Source organism: Phalaenopsis equestris, unplaced genomic scaffold (genome assembly GCF_001263595.1).
Source record: "Phalaenopsis equestris unplaced genomic scaffold, ASM126359v1 Scaffold219868, whole genome shotgun sequence".
In the NCBI taxonomy this organism is placed as follows: Eukaryota; Viridiplantae; Streptophyta; class Magnoliopsida; order Asparagales; family Orchidaceae; genus Phalaenopsis; species Phalaenopsis equestris.
The window spans coordinates 528,594-540,018 of record NW_018238194.1 but is presented as its reverse complement, the minus strand read 5'-3'; the positions used below and the strand labels follow the sequence as shown (position 1 = coordinate 540,018).

General features: G+C 35.7%; 1 long non-coding RNA gene across 1 annotated transcript in view; it reads right to left on the bottom strand.

Moving 5' to 3' along the window:
• Nucleotides 1-10,681, bottom strand: part of LOC110037468 — a 44,002-nt gene extending 33,321 nt beyond the window's left edge. The window contains exon 1 of the long non-coding RNA XR_002295340.1: nucleotides 10,409-10,681. This is a non-coding gene — a long non-coding RNA (uncharacterized LOC110037468). The remainder of the gene's footprint in view (nucleotides 1-10,408) is intronic.
• Nucleotides 10,682-11,425: the final 744 nt, after the last annotated feature.

The window sequence follows — 11,425 nt, the reverse complement described above, 5'->3', positions numbered from 1 at the left end:
CGTTCCCTTCCACAAGCGGTTGGGCATCGCGCGCAGATGAAGCGGCTCTAGTTTCGATAACATGAACGTCCATGAAGTCTTCCTCGAGGTAATCTTCAAAGTCATCATTTTCATCATCCATGAAGACTCTGTGCTCTCTGGCTAACTCAGAAATCTCGGTCCTCAACTTCTCGACCTTTTCTTCAATTACCGATTCTCGTATTATCCTGAGATCTGGAGGATTCTGCTGAGCATCCTCTACCTGCTCATTCACCTCACTATCAATTGCTATGACAACGCTGGATATTTCAGATCTCTGCTTTATTCCACAAACCTGCCCCACGGGCTTAACAGAAGGCACTGGTGCAGCAACCTTAGGTACCCACACCCTCTTTTCCGACGTTGATGCCTTAAGATGAAGCTTCTCGGTAGAGGCATCGGTGTGTCGAAGAGAAGCATGCTCCCTACGGTGCAGACCAAGTACATCATTGGGTGACTTCCTCCCTTTATCTTTCCTTGGGAGATCTTTGTGAACGACGGTAGGCGATATTCTCGGGCCTAAGCGCGACTTAACCGGTCAACGTCCTACGGGCCTCAGCGCAACAGGTGCAGTATCTGTGACGGCAGCAGCAGTGCTGACTCGGTTTCCAAGGCGAAATCTGACTGGAATACGGGTTGGAGGTACTTCAGCTGATCTCTGATGCTGGCGGACAGGCCTGACATTCTTCAAGATTTCCTTCTTCATTTGAGGCAAAACGGCGCATCCCATTCGCTTAAGCAACTCAGCGACAGTGCACTCCTCTTTGGCAGCCAATCTTTCAAACACTGTACGAACTCTGGTGATAGGAGTAGGCTTCTCCCTCCCCTCACCACGACCATGAGGTAACGGTAAATGGCTTCAAATCAAAACCGTGACTTCAAATCGTGTATGTGTTGACTTTTAACTGCTTTATGGTCAAATCAAAACCGTGACATTTATTCGAATCATAGCCACAAGAAGGATCTGCTTCTAGTTACACGATCCAAATACTACCGATCATAGCCCACAAATAGAATCAGCTATACGATCCAGATGTTATCGATCATAGCTTACAAGTAGGATCAATGTCCTGATCCAAATGCTACCGATCATTGGTTACAAATAGGATCCATTTACACGACCTAGATGCTATCGATCATAGCCTACAAGTAGGATCCACGTCCTGATCCAAATGCTATCGATTATAGCCCACAAATAGAATCCAGTTACACGATCCAGATTCTATCGATCAAATCCTACAAGTAGGATCTGTGTCCTGATTCAAATGCTATTGATCATAGCCCATAAATAAGATCCAATTACACGATCCAGACGATATCGATCATAGCCTACAAATAGGATCCGAGTCCCGATCCAAATGCTACTGATCATAGCCCACAAGTCGGATTCGCATCCTGTTATACGATCCAAATACTATTAATTCTTCCTGTGACAACGAGGACGATTTGATCTTCACGCCAAAAAGTGTTGAAGCCAAGATGTCGAAGCCGTGGGTCTAGGAAGGAGTGTCGAAGCCTTCAATTCTTGGGTGCGACGAAGAAGCCGAAGTCGAATTGGACGAAGCCAAAGCGGTCGAAGATGTCGCAGAAGCAGCGATGGCTACCGAAAAAGATCCGAAGCGAACAAAGCGAACGAGATCGCAGATTGTAGAAGAGACTTGAATCGCAGACGAGATAACAAATAGATAGGATCACAAATTGCAGTTGGAATTAAACGCGGGAGACGGAACCGGATGCGGGAGATGGAAGAAGGCAAATTGAAGGCGGACGAAGAGCCGCAGCGGAAAAAAAATCTTAGATGGGCGAATCAAGATAGAAATAGTTCCTCCCTTCCCGCAAGAAGGCCGGCAGGAAGGGAACCTTGACGGTCCTCCCATAACTATCAGTGATTAGGGCAAACTTTTGGCTCTGATACCATATCAATCTTTGAGAAAATAGGTTCCTGAATAAGCTCGATACCTTTTCCATTTGCTTTCATTCCATTAAATAATAACCTTTCAATCTATTTTAGGTACAAAATATTCTGTATAATCTATTTTAGGTAACTTAATAATACATATTCATAATCTAAATATTCAGCTAAAAGGGGAATAAATCATAAAAAAGATATTGAAAATAATTTATATAAGGAAACTTCTAATTATAGAAAACTTCTAATTTAGCTGTCTAATTTCCGTCCTTCCTGATTGGCGTCATTGGTTAGTAGAAGACCCTCTTTGGGGAAGAAGGGAAAACCATAGCAAACTTCCCTCTCTCATACAAGAACCGCACACCCCGTGCTTGGCACTACTTCACTGTGGCCCACCTTCTCACTGCCATTAATATCACTGATGTTACTAGGGATATAGCAGTCCTAAACTTTTCTATCCAGTCGGGAAAGTTGATAGTAGTCTGACTAGTGCTCCACCAGTCCATTTCTTACGTAGCAAGTGGGCAGATGACGGTAGGACTAAGCCACCCCTCACTGATCACTGTCCTATGTGTGAGGGAGGGGATTGTTGGAGGAAGTGGGGGGTAGTTGCTCTTACAGAAGCTCATCATCAAAACTTCCTTTTTTCCTGTAGGCTCCATGCCAAGATCGTCTCATGAGCAGGGGGAGAGCTCCTCTCAGCATCGCGGGGCACCGCAACCCACCCCTCGAGCACCAAGGTGATCAGATGTTTTGATCTGATGAAGAGAGATTCGTGAGGTGCATCAGTAAACCGAGCACTATGCTATCCTTCACCAGTGCCAATACAGATACATGCACCGGTGTGTTAAGGCGGTGCAAGGGATGCTTTTGTCAGTGTCATTTCCAAGTGCATCACCTTTTGAGATTTTTGTCCCTAAGGATAACGCGATAGAGGGGACTGACAATAACTGAAGCGACCAATACATTATTTTTTTCCTTCTGTCATGTGTTAGTATTATGCTTTAGAGTGTTGTTGTCTCTGCAAATGTAATGTGACTAGTTTTTCTTGGGTGACAACTACATTATTGGCATTTGATGGATTGTGTCATTGTTATGCTTTAGAGTATTGTTGTCCCTGCTAATGTGTCATGGCATGTGCTCCTATCGATTTTTTGGGTTATATATGTGCAGTTTTACTTTTTATTCAGTGCGGCTTCTTAATTTTATTTATTTGGTGAATTGTTATACATCTCCTTACTTATACATGTTTTACATTACCCGTGCTCACTTGCGTTATCAATACTTTCTGCTACAACATGCCTGGGATAGCAAGCAAGTGAAGGAGAGGGATGTGATGTTTATAGCATTGCAGTAAAGTATTTATCATATTTTATGTTTTGAATTATGGTTGTATTCATTAGTGTCTCATGTCAGCACCCTGCTCACTTAAATTGAATGTATAAAAATAGTATTAAAAGAGGAATAATCATTAAAGTGGATGCTTTAAATTAATAGCTAAGAACCATATCCTGCGCTTTACAATCTTTCCTTGAATCTAAAGCATCTCAGAATAATTATAAGTCTAATTAAAAGGGGAGTACTTAATTAAAGAGTTTTTCTTTATCACTCAGGGAATAACATAATCAAGTTGGTTGAGACTTAATTTTTTTGCTGGCAGATGGTGGGATGTCTTAGTAGAAAAATTTTTGAGGCCAATCAGTTAAAAGAAAATTGACATTCAAAATTAGTAACAAAAATAAACTCCATTAGATATAGTGCATTTCAAGAAAATGGGAAAAAATATAGTAAAAGAAGAGAAACGTCTAAGAGATAGAAAAAATTGTGGCACGCCACTTGAAAATGAAAAATACCCAAGAAAATGACAAAATCCCCCTGAGAAGAACCTTGAGGTGGGCTCAACACTTAAAATTGGCTTCAATTTTTTGATAATTGATGAGTTTTCAAAATTGACTTAATGAGATTCCAGGGTTATTATCCAAATAAGAGGTTAAGTGTTGTCAAGTTGGCAACTCCTAATTGATTTAGAATGATTAATTGATAAATGAAAATAGTTCATGCACACATAAATAAGAGTCCTGGGAATTCATTGGGACCTTAAAAGGGAAAGTAAAGAAAGGATGAAGTTATTAGACATTGAGGAAAATCTAACCTTGAAACTAAAGTTTCATATTTTGCATGGTACTTATATAATCCAGTTAACAGAGTACGAAGTAGGATAGCCACATAAGTGCTACTAGCATTAAGTTAATCTTAGCTAAGGAATAAGATTACTTGAGGGCAAGTCATGGATAAATTTAGGGGTATTGATATGAGTCAGTTCTACGCAATTTTTATTGCATCTAACCTTTCTTTTTACCTGTTGTTTCACTTTATTTATCATGAATTTTCGTTTTGTTCAAAGGTTATTGTCGGTGATATGCAGATTATAGGAGATAGGATGCGCATTTCAGAATGAGAAAAACCAAGTTTGGGACTGTTAGAACTGACGTGACAACACAGTTGTATTGAACGCAGTCACGTGACCACGCCAACCAATCGACAAGTATGGCATACTACGACGAGTTTGGGCTTGACCGCGCTGAAGAAGCGTGAAACATTTTTTGGAAGGAACTTCTTGCTAATTCGAGACTGGAGCTATAAAAACAGATTTAGGGTAGCTTGAAAGAGAGTTTGCATCATCAAGGACGACCGGAGGCAGAGAAGGATGTACTTAGTGAGAGAGAGCTTCTCTCTTAAGGCTTTCTTCCTTGCTTGAGATTGAGTTCCTAAGAGCTTTCTTCTTCCACTTATCTTTTATTTTTCATACTATTTTGAAGGGAAGATTGTATGAGAGGAAGAGCTTATGCTTTGGTGAAGGGGACAAGCTGTAAGAGTCTTCTTATTTGCTTGCAACAATGATTTCATGAACTTGTTTTCCATCATTTATTTTATCATGCATAGCTAACTTCTCTTTCACGTCTCTGTGATGCAAGGCTTGTGATATTATTACGTTGTTTTCCCCATGATGCTTTCCTGAGCTTTCATGTGAAAGTTCTTATGTTAATCTTCGGATTTCATTTTCTCCTTATCTGGCCAGTTAAGAAGTTAACATCCATCATGCTCGATGACTTTTGTCGTAGCGTAGAGGAACAAATGGGTTAACACAAAATCCTAGTAGAATAGACACATTATATTAGGATTTCGCAACCTAGAAAGAGGATCAGAAGAATCCTAAGAATGTCATAAGGTTAAGCAAAACCGAACTTTATGGATTTCTGATTTTTCTTTTGACCCAGGCATATGTTTAAGAAGAAACTGTTATCCTTATTGATGACTATCACGTCGGGGAACATATAAGAAAACTACAAACCACCATAACACCTGAATCATAGAGGAGTGACCCTAATCTCTCTTGAAGAATCGTAAGATTTTTATACTTGTTGTTTGCATTTTTTTCCGGCTTGTTCTTTTTATTTTTGTTGGTGAGTAGTATTGCGGAATTCAATCGCTTGCTTGTGATCACGCTAGACTTGGTTTAGATGTTTAGTCTACTAGAGATTCACTCATTGAAAAATTTCTTAACCATTTTCCTCGAGGAATTGATACGCGGTGCTCTGAATCTGCATTATTAATTGACATGTATACTTACGTGATATGACCGAATTGCTTCACTGCAACCTTTCAAGCAGACATGTGTCATCAAATCTATTTTTATATTAATGCTCGAATCACTATGATATATTCTTTCAGAATAACTATTTTTAATATTTTCTTTCTACTCTAGTTGATTTGAACTTGACAAAATGATCCTAAATTTCACACTTGGGTCTTCGTGCATTTCTTTTTTTCTTTGTAGTTGGTGGCTTGACACTATTTGAAGTGTTGATATCACCTACAACATTGACTTAATACGTGGAGCAGGCATTTTGTTATTAACTAATGTTAAAACTTTCATCGTGATGTGATATCTTCATTCATCAAGATAAAAAATAAAGCAAATCAATTAGGATTAGTACATATAATGATGAACATAATGCATAAAAAATAATAAATTATTTAAATGTAAATAAATTATGGAAATTGGTGTGACCATACCAGCATCAATGCATCGGATCCCATCAAAACTCCGCAGATAAGCCTGCTTGGGCGAGAGTAGTACTAGGAGGGCGACCTCATGAAAAGTCTTCATGTTGCACCTCTTCCATTTCCAATATATATTTAAGATTACTATTGTCGCGTCCCAAGACCCAGATGTGAAAAGTAGAGGATTGCATTAGATAGTCAACAGCCAGTGTAAAATTTATCGAAAAATCATGACATGAATCCTTTTTTATCATTGTGTAAATGTTAGGGTGTCCCCTGGAAGCGAAGCACTGTATGGCCTAAATACAATGAAATGTGTGCAAGGGTCTCTATATCGGCGTCAGAGTGTAAGGTCAAATAAGCAAGAATTCTCACATTACGGACAGATGCAAGTAAAGAACTTAATCCATGAAATTAATATTAAGATAGAATCTTGGAATAAAAGTACTCTTACTAGTAAATTAATGAAATTAGATGATATTCTGATTCATAGAAAGATAAATATCTTATGTATTTAAAAAACTAAATGGGTTGGAAAAAATGCTAAGAAGATTGATAACTTAGGTTTTAAACTTTGGTACTCAAGTAAAAGATGCACTAGAAATGGTGTAGGTGTAATTATGGATAAGAGTTTGAAAGATAATGTTATAAAACTTAATAGAATTTGACATAAAATTATAACCTTTAAAATTATTGTTGATACTAAGATTTTTAATATTATAAGTGCATATATTCCTCAATGAGGTTTAAATATATAGAATGACTTAAAAGACTTAAATTAAATGATACCACTTGGAGAAAGAATTTTTATTGGAGGTGATTTAAATGGACATGTCGATAGAGTGGTAAAAGATTTTAGAAACATTCATAATTGCTACAGTTTTGGAGTAATTAATGAAGAAGATAAGAGACACATTAGATTTTGCTTTAACGTATGATTTTGTTATTGTTAATATTATATTTAAGAAAAGAAATGAGCATATTATTACTTATAAGAATAGATCTAATAAAGCACAAATTGATTATTTTCTTATGAGAAGAAGATATCTTTGAGAATGTAAAGATTGTGAGGTCATTCCAAGCGAAGATTGAAGTACTTAACATCAATTATTAGTTCTAGATTTTTAGATGAAGATTTGTAAAAAAAGAATACTATAAATCATCGTCGTAGAATTAGATGGGGTGCCTAAATGATACAAATAAAATTATTTTAATGAGTAAATTTAAGATTTCAAGATTTGGGATGTTCATGAAGAAGCCAATTCAATGTGGGATAAAGTAACAAACATTGTTAAACAAATGGCAAAAGATGTACTTGAAAAATAAATAAAAAAAAAGATTTCTATAAATAAAAATAATTTGTGGTGGAAAAATAATGTGCAAGAAAATAATAAAATATAAGAATTTGTGTCATAAAAATTGGTTTAAATGTAAAAGCTTAGATAACTGAGAAAAATATCAAATAACCCGTAGGGTGTCTAAGAAAACAATATGTGAAGTTAAAAATTATGTTTTATATCATATTAGAACTAAAGAGGATGAAAAATATATGTACAAATTAGCCAAAAAATAAAAAAAGAAAAGTAAATATTTAACTCAAGTAAAATGTATTAAAGATGAAAATCAAAAACTGTTTTCCTATTAAAAAGTACTTTTCTTAAAAAAAATATTCAACATAGGTGGGTGAGTTATTTTGATAATTTTTTTAATGAAGTTTCTGAAAATAGGATCGAATTTAGTGATCTTAATATCGTTAATAATAATAAATTGTTTTATTTTTACCGTCACATTAGTTAAAAAAAGTTAAGGATGCTTTAAAGAAAGCTAAGGGTGGAAAGTCTGTAGAACCTGATGATATCCCAATTGAAGTGTGAAAATATATAAGAGGCTTGGGAAATTCTTGGCTTACTAAACTTTTTAATATTATTTAAAAACTAAAAAGATGCCTGAAGAGTGAAGAAAGAGTATTTCGGTCCCCATTTTAAGAATAAAGAGGATGAACAAGAGTGTGCAAATTATAGAGGAATTAAGTTGATGTGTCACACTTTAAAATTATGGGAGAGGGTAATTGAACATAGGTTTAAACTTATTATAAAAATTTCTCATAATTAATTTGGATTTATGTCGGACGAGTATTAAGATTCCATGAGATATCCTTTGGAGAGTTCTTGGAAAGAAAGGTGACGATATGACTTATATTCAAGTCATAATAGATATGTAGACTAGAGATGTTACTTTTGTTTGAACAGAAGGAGGATTGACCAAAAATTTTCATATTTCTGTTGGCTTACATCAGGGATCGGCTTTAAGCTCATATCTTTTTTCTTTAGTTATGGATGCTCTTACTGGACATTTACAGGAGGATGTATCTTAGTATATGTTTTTTGTCGATGATATCCTTCTCCTGGATAAGGCGAGAGAAAAAACTCAGGAAAAACTTGAATTATGGAGGTCTACATATTATGGAGGTCTACATTGGATGGAGGTCTACATTGGAGTGTAAAGGCCTTCGTTTGAGTAGAACTAAAACTGAATACATGGAATGCAATTTTAGTAGTAGAGCTAATGACAATTGTAATTATGGGGACAAAATTAATAAAAGGTGTGAACGCTTTAGATATCTTGGGTCTATTGTTTAAAGTGATGGTGATATAGATGGGAATGTTATTAGTAGAATTCAAGTTGGTTGGTTGAAGTGGAGGATTGCTTCGGGCTTATTATGTGATGGAAAAGTACCGCTTAGACTGAAAGGAAAATTTTATAAGATAGTGGTGAGACCGACAATGCTTTATGGCGATGAATGTTGGCCTTTAAAAGAGAAGCATAAAACTAATTTAAGTGTTCCCGAGATGAGAATACTTAGGTGAATGAGTGGCTTCACACTTAGAGACAAAATGCGAAATGAATATATCCATGATAGGGTTGTTTTAGCTCCAGTGACGGACAAAATTAGAGAAAGTTGTCTAAGATGGTTTGGTCATATTAAACGTCAACTATCTGATGATCTGATCAGATCAGGAGAGTAGATGTTTTAGATTCGACTTATGTAAAGAAAGGCAGAGATAAACCTACAAAAATTTGGGCATATTGTATAAAAAATGATCTTAATTAATTAGAATAAATGAAAATATGACACTCAATAAGACGCAATAGAGAAAAGGGATTAGTCGGATAAAGGTTCGTTGTTGTTTTTGTTTTTATTGTGGTAAATAAATTGTAGAATTAACTTTTTAGGCTTGTGATTGCTCATCCACCAACTCTCCCATGACTTTGACGTCTTTCTTAATACATCATATTAATACATCATAGAACCATACAAAATTTGTAGCTTTGGTGGATCAAACTATTCAACACGATTAGATTACTCACAAAAGAACTTACACTTATAACTTTTTTTTAAAAGAGAAGCAAAAAACATACAAACTATAATCAATCAACTTCAATCTTATCAAAAGGCACTACAATAAATCTCATACTTAGAAAGAAACTCTTTAGCTTGATTTGAAACATTCCACGAAAAAATTGGGTGATTATAATTATTCCAAGGCAACTTGGTTAAATAAGTTATCTAACATCTGATTCAAACATTATAAAAAATTTTGAAAAAACATCATATTTTCATCTTTTCTTTCCCTCCACTTTCCCTACTCACATTAATCCCTCCTCTCCAACAAAATGCCCATATCAAGTGGAATTAAATTACATCAAAATCTTGTACTTAGAATAAAATCATTGGCTTATCCTGAAATATTCCAAGCAATAACAAGATTATAATCATTATGGGGCAACTTGGTTGAAAAATTTAACTAACATTTGAGTTAAATGGTATGAAAAAAACTAGTCAAATAAATGTTACAGTTTTCGAAAAATTTGTTTTAAATTACAGCATAGAGTTGGTCAATCCTTGAAGAAGTAGAACTTGAGGAGCCGTTCGATATACTATTTTAGTCAGGATTTTAGCAATGTTTAATTAAAATCCTGTTTTATACTCTTTATAAATTCTAAGCTTAAAAAAAATGTGGAATAATTTACTATAATATAAAAAGATCTAACATATACCATGCCAAAAAACATCAAAAATTTTAAACTCCTAGGATTTACTAAATCTTGTAAAATCAATATTTACAAATCCCTACTCGAATTAAATCATATTCCTTGCTAAACAGCCTCTACGGATCGCATGCAAATACTTCTCTGTATTCCTGAAATAAAAATACATCCCAACAATAAACAAGAAAATGAGGTTACAGAGAAGCAATAACCACTTATATGGAGTTGTATTTCTTGGGCTACCAACCCCAAAAGCATAAGGATGAGGTTACAAAGAAAATCTGATCTCAAATATGAATGAATAGGAATAAGAAAACTTCTCTTTAATATGAAGGAAAGGTTAAAAGAAGAGAGAGTATTTGCTACCTGCTGCAAATCGCGAAAGGCAAATAATCGCGTCGCCTGTATGTCGCAGCGAAAAGAAAAGCGAATCCACAAATTCAACATGCGAAATGCTGAACTGAGGCCACCGGGTAGCTGTGTATTTGCGCAATATCAAACTCAGTCCAAATCCGCAGGCGGAATGAGAATCCGAATCCAGGAGCTGCCTGAATCAGAATCAATAGCACCGAGCGGCCCGAGCCGGATGCACTCGATTCGCCGTTTCGGCGTTTCGCGCTGCAGCCATCTCTCTTGCCAAAAAATTAAAACGCGAAACGTGAAATCAAAATCAATTTTATATTTATATTTTATTAGTACGATCTTTTTTTTACCTAAATTTTATCCAACAATTGATTTTACAGGCGAAAACCAAACATTTTATTTTTTTAATGTAATATTCAAGCCACTAATGTAAAAATCAAATGAACCCAAACACGTTTAGTTTGGTTTAATTTTGTTGAAATAATGAGTTTTCCATGAATCACATTCAAATAACAGCAATTATGTAAGGAGAGAGAAAGAGAGTAGAGGAATAAGTGGGTGTGTGTTTATTTACAAAATGATATTCTTATAGATGATACAATATAATGTTAAATTCTTTCATGCTTCAAAGATGGTTGTACGATATATTTTTGTTTTTTTTACGTGCAAGAGCATATCGCCCAATTGTTTTCTCACTCGGTCGATTGAGCTTGATTAGCTTTGGGCGAGCAAGGCAGGTTGGGTTGGGCTAGGCTTGGTCGGCGTTACTTGTAGTTTGATTTAGTTTGGTTGGCGACCATTGATTTTTGGAGAGACTTCTAGTCATCCACGACATGATTGGAGATGTTCAAAGAATAGATCTTCACTCGAGTCAGGTTCTTTGTGGTGGTTGGCTCGGATATCTCTTTACCTCATTTTTGGACGAATAGTTTGGACTTAGATAATTTAGTCATATTTTATCCTTCAAGTGGCTCTGTAAGCTTTTGGCTTGGACAACTACACTTAGTCAAATAAGTGGGT